Consider the following 21,573-nt stretch of genomic DNA (forward strand, 5'->3'; position numbering starts at 1 on the left):
CAAGGAAGCGAGCACAAAAGAATGAGGTGGGTGGGAGTGTTTCTAGTTGCGTGTGTGTGTCTCTGTCTGTGGGTCTGAATTCTACACACTCTGCCACTGTTGGGACAAAGGGACAGAATCTACACAGAGAGCTGGGGAAGTAGAAAGGGGGACAGGGGATGCAGGTGTGCCCTGCAAAGTGTGTGGACATTATGCACATGTATTATGGTACCATAATATACCATTGGATAGGAGTGGTAAGCTAGCAACAGGTTTTAGACAGGAGGTCTGTTCAGATTTCTAGAAAGAAGACCTTGGTAGCAGATTGGAGGGTGGGCAGAGCAAGAAGACACAGGGAGCTAGACACCTGTCAGGAGATGTTGAAGCAATCAAGAGAAGCAAGGTCAATAAGTCAAGAGTCCTGAGGACAAAGAATCAGAGACAGATACAGAGTGGGTGTTGGGGGGGGTGCTTTTATGAGATAGCATCGACAGGAATTTTTGACCAGTTGGATAGAGAAAGTTAAGAAGAGACAGAGTCTGGGGGTCTTGTGAGAATATCAATAAAGTTCTTTGATCCTCTTAAGCCAAAGCAGTAATAGACAGGCAAAGCACTGCAACACCTTTATCAGAACCACTTCTCAGCCTGGCTTCCATCTCAGGGAGGCACATGCTTTACTGAATGGCAAGTGCACTATTAAAATTCTACCCAGAGAACATTTAAATTAAATACTGGGTGGTGATCCAAGCTAACTCAAGCCTGGAATTTTCCCCTGAAACCTCATTTTAGTCTCTCTGCTGCCCTACTTTCAATCTGGCCATTTCTGCAACAAGAGCCTATTTAGTGGCATTTTAGATGGGTAGCCAACTTACAAACTTTCTTCATAGCTCTAGAACCTACGGATGGATTAAAAGCAGCCATTTTGTCAGCAGGATCAAAACTCAGCTGTGGATATAAGAACAACAATAGAATCTGACTCAGTTGGTGCCTTTTGTTCACTAATGTCAGAGTTTAAGAGTTGTCTGATTTCTTGTGGTTCAAAGAAACATATAATTAAATGGCTCAGGGTACCTTTAGAGGAAGCAGTACTGTGAAGTTGAAAAGCCCACTAGCAAGGTTTTAAAGGGCAGCCTGTGGGTTACAGGGAAAGGACTTAGGAGACTTGGATATAAAAAAGGAAAGCGGGTGCACATTGACAATTGTCTAATCAGAGTAAATATTCAGTGAAATGGACTGAACACTTTAAAAGCATGACAAGGGAACTATATTTACATGCATCAAATAATATAATCCTCTTAAAGCTGTAAGGAGGCAACCAAGCTTCCTACCCCACCCACCCCTGAGGGTTGGCACCTGCAGCCTTTTATTCCCGCCCACGCTGCCAGCCATCAGACTCAAATACAGAGGTAGGTCTGCATCCTTGCGTTCCTCCCTACGCCCTCAGCATTCAGGAAATGTGGCAGCTGGATGCGTCTTGAATTTAATGAGCATTTCGCTCCAAACCAAGAAAAACAGAAAAATCATTTACATTCCACATCTATTTTCCAAAACATCATTGAATATTGATTCAATCACAGTATGTGCATTTGCTAAGATGGTCGTAATTTCAAGCAATAAAATGTTCCTTGCTCCATAAGCCATCAACTTTCCTCCACATTATTAAAGAATGACCCATGCAACACCATCACCAGACCTTTATTCTAGTTGAAACTCTAACCTTCAAGTAGATCCTGTACTGGCATGTTGATTTGCCCTAAGAGGACAGAATTAGGAGGAATTTCTTTTCAATGCTCTTTTGTTCAGTGGACTTGATCTTTCAAGGGTGTTAGGTTCTACAGAGGGCATAAAGCAAAAGGCAAGGATTATCAAAATTACTCTTGAAGATGCCTTAGGGAGCACCATGTTAGATAATGTCCACCTCTCAGGAAGTCCAAGCAACATAGTTTTCCTCCACACCATTAGGAGACATTGTGTTCATTTTACTGATACTAAGTAAAGTCACTGTCTTGCCCCTAGAAGAATGAAAACAATGTTACTTGAAACTGTGGAGTTCCAGTCCAGGTGGGCTGGGAGGAAGATGCTCACACTACTAGAGGCAGGAGGGCCCCAAGACCCCACCTCCTGGTTCAGCCTCTCTCCAGGGCACATCGTAGATCTGGTGGGTAGGCAGAATCACTCCAACCCTTCAGCTTCTTAGGCCCTCTTGTTTTTTGCTGAACAAAGATAGCACATGAATATAGGGTGCAACTCAGCTGCATTTCAAAGTTCTTGCCTTCTCCACTCCTACATGTTCTGTACTTTCCTTCTGACCCCCAGGCACTCCAATGACTCTCGTTCTAGAATCCAGCCAGAAACTGTCATTGGAGGCAGTGTTCTGTGCTCCAGGGCTTTCTAACCATCTCTGACCAATCAAAACATGGTTCAGACCATCAGAGTTCCACTATGACCCTGACTTGTTAACATGATAACCTTGACTCATGCCACAATATCAATGGGTGAAAATGGTTTAAGGTGTTAACTTGCAATGATAGTGGGGCTTAGACTGGACTTTTTCTAGGGCCTTACATAAATAAATGCAAAATCTGAACAGAGGTACCATTTCCCCCCACTTTGGCTTAGAAACTAAACTTACACAGAGAGAGGAAAAACAGGTTAAAAATAATTCTTTCATTTGGTTTTGAAATATAAGGAATATTTTTTTAGTTTACATTGTCACTAGCACTCTAAACGCTCAACTATTTCTTTTAAATTGAATGTATTATTTGAGCAGAAATTATAGTATTTACCAGTGGAAAGTTTTATACCAAAGGAAAACAGAAAAAAATATATTTCATGTCTTAGCAAATACTAGGCATTTTGTCTGAATATGGAGCTTTTCTTAAAGGTCGAATTTCTTATTTCATTTAGCTGAGAGTTAATAAAACTTATAGATTTTCTGAATTTAACATTAACTAGGATAAAACTTATTCACAAATTATCCAAAAGATTATTATGTATGTTTGTCTCCATATCTTTCTCCTATAGTAGTTGTCTGTCATTGAAAAAAGCTTTGGTTTGCTTTCTGGTAACAATTAGTAATTAATTTCAGAAATGACATTTTTATTTGCTTTTGTTTTCAGAGTTGTGGTGATTTAGGAGGGTTATTAATAACATTTTTCTATCCTCAAGAATTGCTCTGTGGAATAGCTTCCCACGGTTCCTTTTATCATATTCAGCAAGTAAAGAGCAAAGGCAGTATAAATTTAATCTCAATATACAGGATGAAGGGAGCAATATTAAACAGATCATAATTTTATTGTACAAGTTTCCTGAAGTACTCATTAAAAAGCTATAGGCGGCACAACATGGTCAAGGTACTGTGTGGACTGTCATTATCTTCCAGCACTGTGTTTGCATGTGTATCATCAGGAACTGCTGCCATTTCAACCAGAGATCCAAAGTCTCTTCCCTGGGCCTGACAGACAGCATCGTGGGCAGCAGCAACACAGAAGGGAGAAAAGCAAAGTGCAGTCCTTCTCTGGCTCTGCTGTGTAACTGGTTATGGGACGGTAGGCATGCCACTCCTTCTCTGGGTCTCTATTCCTCACTGAACACTAGGAGAGTGACCTGAAGGCCGAGGTCCCTGCCAGCTCTCGGAGTCCAGGAATCTGTGTCTATAAGCATGCTGGAGGCACCGGGCACAGCTAACCCAGGATCCTGGCATGGATGGCCCATCCCTAGACAGAAAAGACTGAGGGTATCTGGTTCCCCATGTTGTCCACTTTGGCATGGATCAACACAACCTGCAAAAGGTATAATATCCACATACTATACTGCTGAGGCATGAATAACTCAGTGAGCCAGGGCAACCTCGTTATCTGTACTTAGTCACCCGGAAAAAGCAAGAGGCAGTCCGCGGGGAAGTATCTGCACAAGGCTCAGTTCATAGTTCTGAGCTCCTTCTCATCTTTCAAGGCCAGGTGCAGCCCTTTCCGGCTGCCTTGGCTGTGCCTGACGGGCTAACATTCGGTCACTCCTCATGGGGAAGAGCACTCGTCCTCCCGGGGGTGGCAGGTCTGAGCAGCCTACCCACCCACCTGGTCAAATGGAGGGAGGGACAGTCCCTTTTCAGGCTCTGGAAAACCCCTGGGAGGTCCAGTTTTCTATATCTGAACACAGAGTCTTTTTAAGTCAGGGTAAAATGAAAAGAAACTAAGACTTCTTGGTCACTTTACTTATATTATTAAATGATAATCAGGTTTAAAACACTGAGGTCTTACAGAGTTTAAGAAGAATATAACCCTAGAGACCCTAGAAATTATTATTTCAGAGACCCTAGAAATATTACTTTCCATATTGCACGATAATAAGCATTTAAAAATTAATGTTAATAATATTCTAGAGCTTTGTATGCAGGATAAAATCTGTAATATCCCCAGGGAAGGAGTGGGGGATAATAAAATCCAAAAGACGATACTATGAGAACATGCTATGTGACGTAACTAGCCAACTAAACAGACAAAGATGATTTCTAAAAACCAAAATCCCTTACATCTTTATTCTGAAGAGCACAACTAATATGACAGAAATGTTCCTTGCAGATTATCCCATCTGAATACAACAAATGAATTTCTCATACATGGTTGCTCTGGCATCCAATATATATTGTCTCATGACCAGGCCCTCCCAGAGCCAGATGGGAGGTTTTCTACAAAAGACCCCAGACAGTAAATCCAGGACTGACCTCCCCTTTGTTGCTTCTCTCTTAAAACTTTCATACATGTCCCCATGCTCATGGATCACACGTGTGACCTCAGGAACAGAGGCTGGTTCAGAGGGGTGGAGTCTAGGACAGATGAGGGTGGGCCTTGTGAGCATGAGGCAATACAACAGACCTGTCCTAATATACTAATTTCACATGCTGCCACTGCATTTTTGCCATGTTAGTCCCATGGAGGAATTGTATTTGTGGGGAATGGACTCTTTTGCACCCAGTTATACACATTCAATTCCATTAACAAGGTAGAAAGAAGGCAAGACTATAGTGGATACAGTGATGCTGTCTTCAGACTGTCTCTTCAAAGCAGATGTTGCCAGGAATATCAGCTGCCCCTTGCTCCCAAGTCTCAGAGGCATCTCTCACCAGGAATTGTGCCTAGCTACAGGGAACTTCCGCCCCCAAGGCCACATGCCCACCCAGGGTGGCATGCACCCAGTGATTGGCTGAGGCAAAGACAAAATACAGGACGACCCTACAAGAGCATCCCAGGTCTTCTCCCTGAGGATGGGCTGAGGCCTCTGTTACGACTACACTGATGTTTCCTGTCTCCCTTGTCCAATCCCACCTTCCATCCAGGTCTAGCCCCAAGAAGAGGAACTCTCCAATAACCTTCCATAAACAACTGTCAGAGTTTACTTTCAGGAAATCCAACCTGAGATGAGGATTAATGACCATGAATGGGCTGATTCAAATTTGGTGAGCAAGTAAACCTTGGGTTAACAACTTTTGAAAATTAGCTGCAATCAGTTGGAACATGTTTTCTGTGAAATTTTCCCAGCCTGGAGTAGAAAATAACCCTTTCCAACTGTATTCTTATATTCATTGTATTAGAAAAAAAGATTATTAAAACCTCAGAAGCAGAGAAACATGCACATTTTCAGCATACAGCCTACCTGTAAGAACGTAGAGAATATCATATCTGGTAAGGTACCTGTGATATGCAGGAGAGATCATTTCCCCCAAATGTGTATCTTATACTATTTAGGCAATAACGTGTCTGCTCACCCCTGGTGCACTGTCTGAATCAATGGTCACCCAACGGGAGCCTCTTACCTCTAGGACCAGCCACAGCTGTCCTCCCACACAGTGATCCGCTTTGTAAAACATCCCGTAAAACTTTACAACATTGGGATGATTCGGGAGAAACTGCAAAATGTTGTATTCCGCCTCAATCTCTTCATCCATATCCTATATAGGGTAAAAAAATAAATGCTGGATTCATATAATGTGTGAGGTAGGGTACAGGACTGATACCATGATCAGGTAACCTGTTAATAAAGCATATTTAGTCTGCATTTTTTATGTCATCATTACCATATCTTGAAAACACCTAACAATGAACATGTAGATACCAACTAAAGCCTTCTAATTGTTATATCAATAAAATGTCTTTGTTATATATCTTTAATAATAATATCATAAATATATTTTTAAAATTTAAAAATGTCTGAGTTTTCAAAGCAATTAAGGAGAAGTAGCACAAAGGGATCCAACCAGGATACAACACTTATAACCTCACTGTGCTAAACAGTGGACAGCATTGTAAGCTGAGTGTCCAGTGCTCTGAATTATGGATGCCAGGCTAAGATGACTGAACACCACAAGTCTGGGCCACTTTGTAACTTACAGAGAGACCAGACTCTGTGTAAACCCAAAACATCACTCTTTATAAGAGAATAACTGTTGGAGAGCCCTGGGGACTAAAACCAAAACAATAGCAAAATGGACAAAAGAGAAAAATCAAAGGAACTTTTGAATCCAAATGAAGTCCCTTCATTTAGATGGGCCAGGGAGTCATAACTCATTTGGGGATATCATGCCAGGTTTCACTATCTCTAGAAAATCACCCCCAGAATCAAGAAGGAAGTTGAAAACTCAATGTACATGAAACCCTATATTGTGGTTACTTACACTGATTGGATCCAGAATTTTTACTGCAGCCAGGCTCCCATCTTTCTTATTAGTCACCTTGTAGACCTTGCCATAGGTGCCTTTACCTATGGTCTCTATAATTTCCCAGGTATCTGTGGGATCTGGAAGCGACTCAAGTCTAAGCATCGTGGCGTTGTAATGAAACAATCCATACAGATGTCTCCTGGTGGGAAGAAAAGCTTGTTATAAGCAACAGATCACAGGATTAGTGTCAGTGGGCTTTTGAAACAAGAATATTTTTATTTCTTAACCAGCAACCTTGTGGTACTGTCCTTGTTTTAACTGCCCCCTTGTACTTTAAGTAGATTTTTTTTTAAGGGATTTGAAGCCTCTTTAAGAAACGGGGTTAGAAGATAGAGGGTGGGCAGCATGGCTCTGGAACATCTTTAAAAACACAATTCTAAAACGAGAGATTATATCCACACAGAAGGAGAGAGTAAAAGGGCCAAAGAGGATGTCCAGCATGGCCAGACAATCCCATTCTAGGTTGCTAGTAGTGGCTGCTGATGCCAGGGAAAAAATCTGAAAGTCTCAGGTCTGAGATCTTTATAGCCAGATTATGTAACCTTGAGCAGGTCTCTCTGATGGTCACTAGAAACTAGCATCCAGCCTCTATGTGCAAAGTCTGGGCTGTTAGGAAGGAGGATCTGGTGCCTGTACAAATCCCTATGTCCCTGTCCTTTCAGAAAGATTATGTCAAATCTTCCAGGACTCCCTTGAGTCTCGAAAGTCTGGCTCAAGAGTTAATGATTAGGAAATGTGAAGATGTAGAAACAAAGAATAGCTATTGGGCCGAGAATCTGGTAACAACTTAGACTATAAATCTGCCACATAGCAGAAACACTAAACTCCCAGATCGCTGAAAGATATGGATAAAAGCCTGACACATTTCTGAATTGTTTCTACAGGAAGAAGACTGCAACCAGATGAAAACTGCTGACCACAAGAACAGAGATTCTAGACTGGTTGAAACCAGAAAGCTGAGGATGCTTGCAACTTCACCTTGATGCCAACCGATTCGAGATGCTTATGCACAAGTTGATCACACACCCTCCCTCACACTGCCTTTAAAACTCCTTTCCCCAAAGCCATCAGGGAGTTCAGGTCTTTTGGGCATCAGCTGTCTGTTCTCCTTGCTTGACGCCCTGCAGAAAACGTTGAATTTTCTTTCCCCACACCCCGGCGTCCGTGGATTGGCTCTGGGGTGAGTGGGTAAGAGAACCTAAACTGGGTCTGGTGATAGCATCAGTTAGCACACAGTATCCATCGTTATCCAAGTCTTAGATCCTGCAAGGATTAGCCAAGCCCAGACCCCATCCACACAGCAACAGCCTACTGTAGGAATCACACTGAATGGCTAACCGGAAGCTGCAAGCTCACCCCACCTCAGCAGTATTCTATCTTATAAGAACTTGGACCTGTAAAGTTCAAGTACTTTAAAGTACCAGCAGCAAGCTTGGCAGGCAAACAAAGTCACCCTAGACTGGTCCCATGAAAAAGCCCCTTCAAGTATAGTTACTCCAAGGCTGGAAGAGGGGTCTCAACCCCAGGCTGCTTCTGACCTCAGGAAATGGGCCATTAGACTCCAACAGGAACCACAGCATCCAGTCCCCAGGTGTCCACCTGGAGTGAGCCTTCTGCCTCATGCTGGGCAATCCAAATTCCACTTCTAATTATCTTCCAGACTGCATTCACTCAAGAAACAGCCTTTTGACTTGGAACAAAAATCCACTTTTTACCCTTACCCTATCTGATGAGGGCATTTCAAAGATATTGAAAACCATTACCAAAACCAAACAAAATCCCAATATCTGTGGTATTGATACTGGGAGGGAATCTGTCTTTCCAGAGTCCACCTGGCAGGCATTTCACGCTCTGAAGGGGTCTCCAACCAGCACCTTGAGAGCCCAGGACAGGCTCACCCTGGGCTGAGACAATGACCCTAAAAGGTCAGGTGATCAAACAACTCTTGATTTTCATCTTCTGGTTTCAAGATTCTAACAAACTCTAACCTTTCCCCTTGGCCAGTGTTTCCTAAAATCCACCTTTCTCAGCACATGTTTCACAATTCTTGCAATATATGTATGCTACCTGTGCTATTAGCTACTAATTTAAATTACTTGCTTTTTTACATAAATAAATGTCTTATGGCTTTTAATTTTTTTTTTGTTGCCCACAGACTGCTGGGAGAAATATCAACAATCACAGATATACAGATGATACCACCCTAATGGCAGAGAATGAAGAGGAACTAAGAGCCTCTTGAAAGTGAAAGAGGAGAGTGAAAAAGTTGGCTTAAAGCTCAACATTCAAAAAACTAAGATCATGGCATCTGATGCCATCGCTTCATGGCAAATAGATGAGGAAACAAAGGAAAGAGTGACAGATATTTATTTCCTAGGCTCCAAAATCATTGTGGGAGGTGACTGCAGCCATGAAATTAAAAGATGATTGCTCCTTGGAAGAAAAGCTATGACAAACCTAGACAGTATGCTAGAAAGCAGAGACATCACTTTGCCAACAAAGATCTGTGCAGTCAAAGCCATGGTTTTTCCAGTAGTCATGTATGGATGTGAGAGATGGACCATTAAGAAGGCTGAGCACCAAAGAATTGATGCTTTTGAACTGTGGTGTTGGAGAAGACTCTTGAGAGTCCCTTGGACTGCAAGGAGATCAAACCAGTCAATCCTAAAGGAAGTCAACCCTGAATATTCATTGGAAGGACTGATGCTGAAGCTGAAGTTCCAATACTTTGGCCACCTGATGAAAAGAGCTGACTCATTGGAAAAGACCCTGATGCTGGGAAAGATTGAGGGCAGGAGGAGAAGGAGACGACAGAGGATGAGATGCTTGGATGGCATCACCAATTCGATGGACATGAGTTTGTGCGAGCTCCAGGGAAGCCTGGTGTGCTGCATGCAGTTCATGGTGTCACAAAGAGTTGGACATGACTGAGCGGCCAAACGACAATAACAACACGGCATGTAGGATCTTAGTTCCTCGACCAGGGATCAAACCCACACCTCCGGCAATGGAAGTCTGGAGGCCTAATCACCGGGAAGTCCCATATATATCTTTTAAAGGCACTTCATATCCCTACCCTAAATCATTTGCCATGTATCAAAATTAACTATGAAAAGATGATTATACTAAAAACAACAGTTGTTCAAGTACAGCCAGAGACTGCTGCCCCTGTTCTTTTGGGAAAAAGAAGGAGATCATGGAGTGATGGGGTAGAATTAAAGACTAGGACAAACTTTTCCCTTAATCTCATCAGAAGACAAGAAAAACAATTAGCAAGTGAGCAGTTTTGTCTTTATGTAATTCAGTGTCCTTTACTGCAAGATCCTCAAAACCTCTGAACACCTTGGGAACGGCTCTTCAGCTCACCTTCTACAAAAGCAAAAGGCAGTGCAACTGGAGATATCGATTAAAGCCAGACAAGTGAGGATGGGGAGGGTACTGAGATGTGCTTCCTGGAGAGAAGAATCTGGCCCATCGGCGTGGGTAGAATTACTTAATACTCACCAGGACAGGCCCTGTTTCTCCACTTGCATCTGGGCTTAGCGCCACTGACACAGGGGTGCTGAACCAAAATGCCTGTGTGATCCAGGCCCTGCCCTGCCTAGCCTCAAGATTTGCCTAGTAGCGCATCTCTCTGGGCCTCAGTTTCCTCATTGGCATGGTGGGGCTGCTTCTGCCACCCACTTCACATTGTGGCTATGAGTCTAAGAGGATGAAGACAGAACAAAGTGAATGAGTGCTCGACCAGTGACAACTGCTGTCACAAAGGCACAGCACCATGTTCTGCCTCAGCATAGGCAGCACAGTTTCTTGTTCTGTTTTATTTTACCCTCAGCCACAAACCAAATGAGAACCAAATTTGCTTGGCTCCAATCAGTTATCAGTTTCCAACAAACGGCAAGAATTCGGTGTATGCAAGTGAAGTGAAATCATAGAGCCCGTGGCAGTGGGAGGGGACCCTGGAGGCCCTTGAATCAAGTGGTTTCCTGATGATTTGGGGCCATGACACCCTTTTGTTAAATTAAATCTTACTTAGTATACTGATGGATGAGCTGAGAGAAGCAGTGTCCTTCTGGCTAAGGGAGGCTGGGGAAGCAGGTGTCTCCACTGTGCCTCCCATGGGGGACCAGAGGGAGCACCAACCCCCTGGTCTGCTTGCAGCTGCTGGGTTCAGCACTGCGAGTCCTGTAGCCTGGAAACCTCAGAACTAGGCAAACCAGAAGAGTCTGTCACCCTAGACTCTGGGATCTTCTCTGAGCACTATTAGAAAATCACTGATTAAGTAGCCTCCACCATCACCATCTCATCCCCTGCTATGGATAAATTGTAACTTCCCTCCACTCCAATTCATATGACTGTATGGGTGTGTGTGTCTCCGTTATGTCTGACTCTTTGCAACCACATGGACTGTAGTCCACTGTAGTCCACTCTGTCCATGGTATTTCCCAGGCAAGAATACTGATGTGAGTTGCCATTTCCTTCTCAGAGGATCTTCCTGACCCAGGGATAGAACCTGGGTCTCCTGCATTGCAGATGGATTATTTACTGCCTGAGCCACCAAGGAATCCTGCCCCAGTTCATATATGGTGAAGTTCCAATCTCCAGTACCTCCAAATGCATTTGGAGATAGAGCCTTTAAAGAGGTAATTAAGGTAAAATGAGGTTATGGGGCAGAGGGGTGGGAGGAAGTTAATCCATATGACCAGTGTCCTTTAAAAAAGAAATGAGGGCACAGACACACAGAAGAAAGACTCTGTAACAGAGGGACAATGGTCATCCTCAAGCCACGGAGAGAGCCCTCAGAAGGAACCAACTTTGCTGACATCTTGGTTTGGACTACTAGCCTCCAGAACTTTGTAGAAATAAATTTCTGTTATTTAAGTCACCCAGTCTGTGGTACTTCGGTATAGGAGTCCTACCTAGCTAACTAATGGGTTTCCCCTGCTGGCTCAGTTGGTAAAGAATCTACCTGCAATGCAGGAGACCTGGGTTCGATCCCTGGGTTGGAGAGATCCCTTGGAAGAGGAAATGGAAACTCACTCCAGTATTCTTGCCTGGAAAATTCAATGGACAGAGGAACCTGGCGGGCTACAGTCCATGGGGTTGCAAAGAGTCAGACATGACTAAGTGCGCGTGTGTGCTCGCGTGCACGCGCACACACACACCCACACCCACACTAATTTACAGACTCTCAATCTACATATGAAACTAAAGTCCAGGTTGGTGACTGGACTGTGTAGGGGCAGTACAGGAATGGGAATCCAGGCTTTTCTAAGACCACATAATAGAATTAAGGGAATCCTCTGATTAGCAGTGGTGCTCTCTGACCAACTGCACCAAATACTGAACAGTTCTGGGAGGGAGATGCTTCCCACATGGAAGCCAGACGCATCACAGACCTAATAGACAGCACTCTCTGCACTCTGCAAAACAAGAAAAACTCACCAGAGGGAATCATCTACAGTCAACACCAGTAGTGGGTGAGCAGGAGACAGACCCACCAGGTTCCAGTGCCACGTCCATCATGTTGATCTGGACATTCATTCACAGACAGGGTTAAATAAAGGTGCAACAGAACAGGCACACATTTATAGGCTTGCTCTTTAAAATCAATACCCGACTCTATAAGCTCTCTGATGATTGATTAAACAGCCAGCCCAAACAGTGGCTGCTTCTACAGCCCCGTAAACGTGGTGATAATCTGCTCGGGGAGGCAGCCCAACAGACAACCCCGCTCCTGGCCAGAATGTTAACCTTGGCGGGTAGACGGCGCTTCTGCCTATGTCTATGCCCAGGGCCTCATGTAATTAGCCATGAGTGACCAAAGAAAGGTCAGGAACCGTTTGGAGTAAGAGGGATGAACGTGGGACTGCAGTTTCCGGCGTCCCCCTCATGAGGTCTCCATCATTTATTTAAACACAGAATTAAAGAATGACCTCAGGAGATTTGGCTTCCCTGAGAGCTCAGCTGGTAAAGAATCTGCCTGCAATGTAGGAGACCCCAGTTCAATTCCTGGGTCAGGAAGATCCCCTGGAGAAGGAATAGGCTACACACTCCAGTATTCTTGGGCTTCCCTTGTGGCTCAGCTGGTAAAGAATCCGCCTGCAATGCTGAAGACCTGGGTTCGACCCCTAGGTTGGGAAGATCCCCTGGAAAAGGGAACACCTATGCACTCCAGTATTCTGGCCTGGACAATTCCATGGACTGTGTAGGCCATGGGGTTGCGAAGAGTTGGACATGACTGAGCGACTTTCACTTCACTCATGAGACTTGAAATATCAAGTTACATGGGTTGCTCTCAATGCAAAACAAATAGGACAAATCTATCTGGGAAGATGTGAGTGATGGCATTTTTTCAGCATGAGACAGGCTCATGCAGTTTACACCCCAATTCTTATTTCTTATCAGCCTGGACATGTTTTTAGTGTGGATGTTCTAGAGTGAAGAATTGATGAATACCCTTTGATTTTTTATCTAGTAATACTATGGAAGTCAATACCACAAACAGATTTCTGATCAAAGTCACTACTCTCTCAGAGCAAGATTCTGCTGTCCCCTCTTTTCCTGTGACATCCAAACCCTTCCACTATGGGGAAAAGCTATCAGCAAGGCAAGGAGGACATCACTTATGAAAGAAATCTCCATCTAGTACATAAGGGTAACATAGGTATTAAAGGAATGTTTCCCTACCTTTGCCCATGCATCACAATTAACAAAATATCTAGGATATATTCAACTTCTCATTACTTAAGCCACCAGATAGATAGATAGAAAAGCAGACAGATATTTAATAAGAGACTTTAAACAACAGGGCTTCCCTGTGGTTCAGATGCTAAAGCATCTGCCTGCAGTGCAGGAGACCCAGGTTCGATCCCTGGGTTGGGAAGATCCCCTGGAGAAGGAAATGGCAACCCACTCCAGTATTCTTGCCTGGAAAATTCCATGGACTGTCGCCTGAGGAGCCTGGTAGGCAACAGTCCATGGAGTCGCAAAGAGTCGGACACGACTGAGCGACTTTTAAATAACAAGGTCCTACTATATCTCACAGGGAACTATATTCAGTATCTTGTAATAACCTATAATGAAAAAAATCTGAAAAAGAACACACATAAATATTTACATGTATATATAACTAAGTCACTTTGCCGTATTCCAGAAACCAAAACAACATTGTAAACCAACCATACTTCAATAGAAAGAAAAAAGAGACTTTATCTTTGTGGTAACAGAATCCCTTAGAAGTTAAGAACAATAGTATTTGTTTTGTTTTTAGAAGGCAATCTCCTAGAGTCATAGGCCGTGCCTCTTTGCAACAGTTAGGAAAGTAGGCTGCCAATAATATTCTTTCTGTTGTTAAGTACAGATGGACTGAACATGACCTTTGTTTGCAGCTAAGAGCAGGGGAAGGTCTTGATCCACCAGTGAATAGCTCAGCTCCAGAACCTTCTACCACAAGAGAGGGGCACCTTGCCCAGGTTACAGGTCGCACTGCAGTGAGGATTTCCCATGTGGCTGTAAACTCGTAGCACATCTGCTGCTTTATCTTAGCAGGATTGAATGTCTAAAGACTTCCTGAGGAGTTCTCGTTACAATTATCACCAGAGGACACACTTTAAAAAATAAGCCAGTGTATTCCAAGCTTCAATTCAGTTCAGTTCAGTCGCTCAGTCGTGTCCGACTCTTTGTGACTCCATGAATCGCAGCATGCCAGGCCTCCCTGTCCATCACAAACTCCTGGAGTTTACTCAAACTCATGCTTAGGTTGTGTCAAACATTACACCATAGAGATTTAACTTCCACACATTTTTAGCAATCACAAAGGAAAGTCAGGCATCCTGATGGAAGAACACCCTAAGAAAGAGTGTTGCCAAAAAAATTTAAGCTGAATCTGATCAAACTTCTAGATTACCAATTTACAGGAATAACACAGGTCAGGGCAACATGCTAGACAACACCATGGGTGTACAATAAGCAAAATCCAGACTCTCAGTAAGAAATGTTCTAAGATAAATGACCCAACTTCTTCAAAAAATAAACTGCAATAAAAATAAATAAATTGAAAGGGAAAACCTCAGGATTAAAAGGTGCTTATGACTTATGATACATACCAAATATAAAATAAACTGGATTCACAAAAACAAACTTTAAAAAAATAACAGTTATGAGATTATTAGGACACTGACTAGTTATTTGATGATATTAAAGAAATATTGCTAATTATTTTAGCTGTGAATACTATATTTGTGGCTGTATTTTTAGTCCTTATCTTTTATCAATACATCCTGAAATATTTACAGGTACAACAATATGCTGTCTGGAAAAATATGAGTGGGAAAAAAACAGGGCATACATGACACAAGATTGACCATGGGAGATTATTATTAAAGCTACGTACATGAGGGTTCATAATCATGTTCTGTTTACATTTGTATGTTTTTCAATTCCCTACTTTGGAGATTATAAAAAGTTTTAAAACTTCTGTTTGACTAACGTACATCGGCATACATTCTGATATTCATACACCTGGTCAATCCCACCTCTCCCTGAACCACTTCCTCACAGTGGATGATATTCTATAAAAATGTCTCTGGACAGCTACATGTAAAAGAATGAAATTAGAACATTCTCTAACACCACAGGGGCTTCCCACTTGGTGCTTAGTGGTAAAGAATCCTCCTGCCACTGCAGGAGACATAAGAGACACTGATTCGATCCCTGGGTCAGGAAGATCCCCTCAGTAAAGAAATAGCAACCCACCAACACCACACACAAAAAGTAAACTCAAAACGGGTTAAAGACCTAAATGTTAGACCAGATATTATAAAAGTCCTAGAGAAGAACATAGGTAAAACACTATTTGACATAAATCACAATACTCTTTTGGCTCCATTTCCTAGAATAATGGAAATGAAAACAAAAATCAATAATTGGGGCCTAATTAAACTTCAAAAACTTTTGCACAGCAAAGGAAATCATAAACAAAATGAAAAGACAGCCTACAGAGTGGGGGAAAATATTTGCAAATGATGCAACTGACAAGGGATTAACCTCCAAAATATACAAACAACTCATGAAACTCAATTTAAAAAAAAAACAAAACAAATAACCCAATCAACATGGGCAGAAGATCTAAATAGACATTTCTCCGAAGAAGACATACAGATGGCGAAAAGGTACATGACAAGATTCTCAACGCAACTAATTATTATAGAAATGCAAAGCAAAACTACAATGAGGTATCACCTCACACTGGTCAGAATGGCCATCATCAAAAAGTCTACAAATAAGGAATGCTGGAGAGTGGGTGAAGAAAAAGAAACTCTCCTACACTATTGGTGGAATTGAAAAACTGGTGTAGCTGTTATGGAAAACAGTATGCAGGTTCCCTAAAAAAACAAAAAAGTAGAATTACCATATGATCCAGTAACCCCACTCCTGGACAGAGAAAAACCATAATTTGAAAAGAAACAGGCACTCCATATTCACTACAGTACTATTTACAATAGCCAAGACATGGAAGCAACCCAAATATCCATTGACAGATGAATGAATAAAGAAGATGTGGTATATTTATACAATGGAATATTACTCAGCCATAAAAAATGAAATAATGCCATTTGCAGCATGGATGCACCTAGAGATAATCATAATAAGTGAAATAAGCCAGACAGAGAAAAACAAATATCATATGGTATCACTTATATGTGGAATCTAAAAAAATGATGCAGAAAAACTTACATACAAAATAGAAACAGACCCATTGACACAGGAAAAAAATTTATGGTTACCAAAGGCAAAAAGCAGGGAGGGATAAATTCAGGAGTTTGAGATTACATATACATACTATACACATAAAATAGATAACCACCAAAAACCTACTATATAGCATAGGGAACTGTACTCAATATTCTGTAATAACCTTTATGGGAAAAGTATCTGAAAAAGGGTAGATATATGTATATGTATAACTGAATCACTTCACTGTATGCCTGCAACTAACACAACATTATAAATCTATATTTCAACAAAAATAGATTAATTTTTTAAGTCTCAAAGTCTCATGTGGGCTAGCACTGGAGTCATTAAGAAACAGTAAACCACCAATATAAGATCAACAACAAAACACTTTGATTCTAAAGCACCCACACTCATATCGTCCAAAAGTCACCTTTCCAGCCTGCCTCTAGGTGACCGAGGCACGGTCAGTCCCCCTCAGTGGCTGATGTCCCAGCCCAAACTGCCACGAAATGCAGAACTGTAGTTACAAGAAACTAATGAACCGCTGAATGGCGTAGGAAAATCAATAGGCAGAAGAAGGCAAGTGACCTTCTTCTGCCCGTCCAACGCCTGTTCTTTTTTCCTGAAGGAGGAAGAGCAAAAGAACATCAATACACAGACACTGAAATAAATAAAAAGGCTCATCACCAAAAAGATCTGTGATCTTTTCCCTCTGGTCTCTGAAAAAGGACTGCCCAATGGCCTGAAGCTGAATCTGCCCAAGGCTAAATGCAGAGTCACTAACTAGCCGGGTGGGTGGCTCTAAGCAGCCGGTGAAAGGCCTAGAGGGAAAATGAAGGATAGTCCAAGGTGAGCCTTAGCTTTGGCAATAAAAGGAATGCACAAAACAAATTTCACATGGTGCCCTTAAAACTGATGTGTTGAGTGAAAAAGAAGGAAAAAAACTAATCCAAAGAAAAACGGTCCTCCTGATAAATTCCCTACTCATTCACCTGTGTCTTTTCAGAGGCCCTATGAGCTGATACACCACAAGGGGTCAAAAGCAAATAGATGAGCTCTATTCTTCCAGGGCTGAAGTGAGCACTAAATATCCTCACTGCGAAGTGTGGCCATTTCTTCCATGTCCTACTGCTCTTACCTCGTGCTTTTGCCCATCACCTCTGCGGATTAATAAAAAATTAGACTTGGGCTTTCAAGGTGACTGTACATCAACAGTAGGTCATAGATTAGCCCGCATGTGCTCAATCACTAAATCGTGTCCAACTCTTTGTGACCCCACGGACTGTAGCCTGCTAGGCTCCTCTGTCCATGGGATTGACCAGGCAAGAATACTGGAGTGGGGTGCCATTTCCTCCTCTAGGGGATCTTCCTGACTCGGGGATCAAACCCACGTCTCCTGTGTCTCTTGCATTAGCAGGTGTATCCTTTACCACTGAGCCACCTGAGAAGCCCATTAGATTAGCCCAAGTTATTATAAAATTTATTGCTTATGCATTTAGTAAGTAGTTATTAAATGCCAATTGTGTGCAAGCCTTGGACTAGGTTCTATAAGGAAGAATAGGAATCAGCTTTGGTTTTAAGTTTCCAAGCTTGTTTATGAAAACTTTATGACTTCTGGGTGAGAAGGAAGAGTAGAGTCAGGTATCAAGTTTCTCTAAAACTAAATGAATGAATATTGTTAACAGCAAAAAATTGAGATCCAACAAAGAAAATGAAAATGTACAGCACTAATCAAACAAAAGACGGGATGCAATTTCATGCCATAATCTTTGAAAAGTAGCATTTGGGGAAAGCGAGAGATGGAAGATCCCAGGAGTGACTGCTATTCTTAGCTCAGCTCTCTCTCTTCTCCCAGAAGAGTGGTGAGTTTGAGAGATGATGGTTAGACAAAATTCTGAAAAACCTTAGTAACACTCTCTTTTTAGAGAGAACTAGAAGGATGAATTAGCAGCAGAGAAATGGGTCCAGGCTCATCACTTATATATGCGGTAAGAATTTAAGAACCTTTTGCTTACATCACTCAAAACTAGGCTTTGTGGGTCATTAAAAGAAGTAAAAGAAATGATCAGGCTGTGTTCTAAAACAAGTTACATTTCCAAAGATATGCAGGAGAAGATGCCTCCTGCCAAGCAGAGTAATGCTGGCACAGCACTTTTAAACAATATTTCGGAGAGAAAAGCAAAGTCAACATCAATCAAGCGTGGCTGCCCCAACGTCCACTACGCGTACATCGGAGGGCAAAATGAACAGTCGAGACAGACAGATGTTTCCTGGCAAAATTAACTGAATATCAAGGCAGAGAGAGAATTTTTCAGGTACGGAGGACAGATACACACACACACACACACACACACACACACATCCATACCCCAAAACAAAACAAAAAGCAAACAAAAAAAACAAAAGCAAACAGAACAGAAGCTCAGGTTTCTCCCCACACCAACACTCAGTACTCATTAGAGGAATATCTGTAATCTACGTGTACAGTAGTCTGAAGGAGAAAAAAGTGTGAACATTTTTATATTTAGCCAAAGTGTTATCCAAGAATAGAGACAATAAACATTTTCAGACATGAAAGAGCTCAGTAATTTTGTGACTCCTACTTAAAAAAAAAAAAAATGACTTGAGTTCAAAACTGAGCAAACAAAGAGATAAAGGTGGAGGAAAAAGTCTGATAGGGATATCTGAAATTATTTATATTTAGAAATGATACAAAGCAGCAGTAGGAAGTACATTTACAGAGGGAACTGTTATACCTTTTAATAATTAAAAAATAGTAAACCAAATTAACAAGAAGGGGAAAGTTTCTCTACTTTCTAAAGATGATAAATCAAAAGATGGACATTTAAATATACTATTTAAAATTATAAAGTTAACCAAGTGAAATAATATTCATTAAAAAGAGAACGCATATGCATTAATTTTCTCACTCATTTCACTGAGTCACTAGTAATTGCTACATTGATAAACAGAAGTTAAAATCACTATACAAAGTTATAAAAAGAATCTTTAAAAGACAAAAAAATCTACTATAAATCCTTGACATTATCATTAAAACATACACTTACCCATACAGACACATGTATATATATACATCACATGAAGAAAAGACAAACCATGTGGTAAGAGACAGGGGAGAGGCGGGCAACATGAAAGACAGAAAATACAATGTAAGTTAAGAAGTATTAGAAATGTTCAGATGAAATTAAAAGATGCTTGCTCCTTGGAAGAGAAGCTATGACAAACCTAGACAGCATTGAAAAGCAAAGATGTTAATCTGCCAACAAAGGTCTGTGTATTCAAAGCTGTGTTTTCCCCAGTAGTCATGTATGGATGTGAGAGGTGGACCACAAAGCAGGATGAGTGCCAAAGAATTAACGCTTTTAAACTGTGGTCCTGGAGGAGACTCGAGAGTCTATTGGACTGCAAAGAGATCCAACCAGTCAATCCCAAAGGGAATCAAGCCTTAATATTCATTGGAAGGACTGATGCTGAAGATGAAGCTCCAATACTTTGGCCACCTGATGTGAAAAGCCCAACTCATTAGAAACAACCCTGATGCTGGGAAAGATTGAAGGCAGGAGAAGGGGACAAGAGAGGATGAGATGGTTGAATGGCTTCATCACTGACTCAATGGACATGAGTTTGAGCAAGTTTTGGGAGATGGTGAAGGATAGGGAAGCCTGATGTGCTCCAGTCCATCGGGTCGCAAAGAGTTGGACATGACTGAGTGACTGAACAGCAATAAAGAGCAAAAATATTTATTATATCAATAAATATAGGATTCTTCAATGACAACAAACCAAATCTACATAGATCCACACTAAAAAACTATCTAAGAGTCTTCATTTCTCAGAAAGTTTAAAAGTAAAAGGAGGTCAAAGGTAAGCCAGTCAAATGGTAACAACAACAAAAATCATAGTATTAATACTAGAAAAGAGTAAGTTCAAGGCAAAAACTATTAAAGAACATGAAGTGTTATTAGTATGTTCAGTAATAATAATTGAGTAATTACTATGCACCAGGTACAATTCTGAAGAAGGAAATGGCAACCCACTCCAGCATTCTTTTTTTTTTTTCATTTATTTTTATTAGTTGGAGGCTAATTACTTTACAATGTTGTAGTGGTTTTTGTCATACATTGACATGAATCAGCCATGGATTTACATGTATTCCCCATCCTGATCCCCCCTCCCACCTCCCTCTCTACCCGATCCCTCTGGTTCTTCCCAATGCACCAGCCCTGAGCACTTGTCTCATGCACCCAACCTGGGCTGGTGATCTGTTTCACCCTAGATAATATACATGTTTTGATGCTGTTCTCTCGAAACATCCCACCCTCGCCTTCTCCCACAGAGTCCACAAGTCTGTTCTGTACATCTGAGTCTCTTTTTCTGTTTTGCATATAGGGTTATCATTACCATCTTTCTAAATTCCATATATATGTGTTAGTATGCTGTAATGGTCTTTATCTTTCTGGCTTACTTCACTCTGTATAATGGTCTCCAGTTTCATCCATCTCATTAGAACTGATTCAAATGAATTCTTTTTAATGGCTGAGTAATATTCCATGGTGTATATGTACCACAGCTTCCTTATCCATTCGTCTGCTGATGGGCATCTAGGTTGCTTCCATGTCCTGGCTATTATGAACAGTGCTGTGATGAACACTGTGGTGCACATGTCTCTTTCAGATCTGGTTTCCTCGGTGTGTATGCCCAGAAGTGGTATTGCTGGGTCATATAGCAGTTCTATTTCCAGTTTTTTAAGAAATCTCCACACTGTTCTCCATAGTGGCTGTACTAGTAAGACCAGAAACTATAAAACTCCTAGAGGAGAACATAGGCAAAACACTCTCTGACATAAATCATAGCAGGATCCTCTATGACCCACCTCCCAGAATATTAGAAACAAAAGCAAAAATAAATAAATGGGACCTAATGAAACTTAAAAGCTTTTGCACAACAAAGGAAACTATAAGCAAGGTGAAAAGACAGCCCTCAGATTGGGAGAAAATAATAGCAAACGAAGCAACAGACAAAGGATTAATCTCAAAAATAGACAAGCAACTCCTGCAGCTCAATTCCAGAAAAATAAATGACCCAATCAAAAAATGGGCCAAAGAACTAAACAGACATTTC

The sequence above is a fragment of the Odocoileus virginianus genome, chromosome 13 (genome assembly GCF_023699985.2).
Source record: "Odocoileus virginianus isolate 20LAN1187 ecotype Illinois chromosome 13, Ovbor_1.2, whole genome shotgun sequence".
Classification (NCBI taxonomy): domain Eukaryota; kingdom Metazoa; phylum Chordata; class Mammalia; order Artiodactyla; family Cervidae; genus Odocoileus; species Odocoileus virginianus.